Consider the following 371-nt stretch of genomic DNA (forward strand, 5'->3'; position numbering starts at 1 on the left):
TAAGTTCAGTATGTAGCCCACTGAATTGTGTTACATTTTTTAATGAAAAAATATACCTCAAAAATGCAATATCTCTGTGGCTTTTTGTGTTGTCTGTCCTTCTGTTTAATTTATAGCTTATAACTTAAATGACAGAAGTGGACCCAAAGTGCCGTAAAGACAGGGACATTTACGTTCCAGGTCTCCAAAAGTATCGGTAACGGTATTGGTATCGGCACTACTTGGTATCCGATCGATACCAAAATTCGCAGTACTGCACACCACCAGCTTTACATTATCCCCTCACTTTTTCACGTCCTCCTCCTCCAGCCCGCACGTGCTGCGTGCTCGCCCCTGAGTCCTTCCTCTCGTGCGTGTAGCCATTGGTTTGG

The sequence above is a fragment of the Aulonocara stuartgranti genome (genome assembly GCF_965226115.1).
Source record: "Aulonocara stuartgranti genome assembly, chromosome: 10".
NCBI classification, from domain to species: Eukaryota; Metazoa; Chordata; class Actinopteri; order Cichliformes; family Cichlidae; genus Aulonocara; species Aulonocara stuartgranti.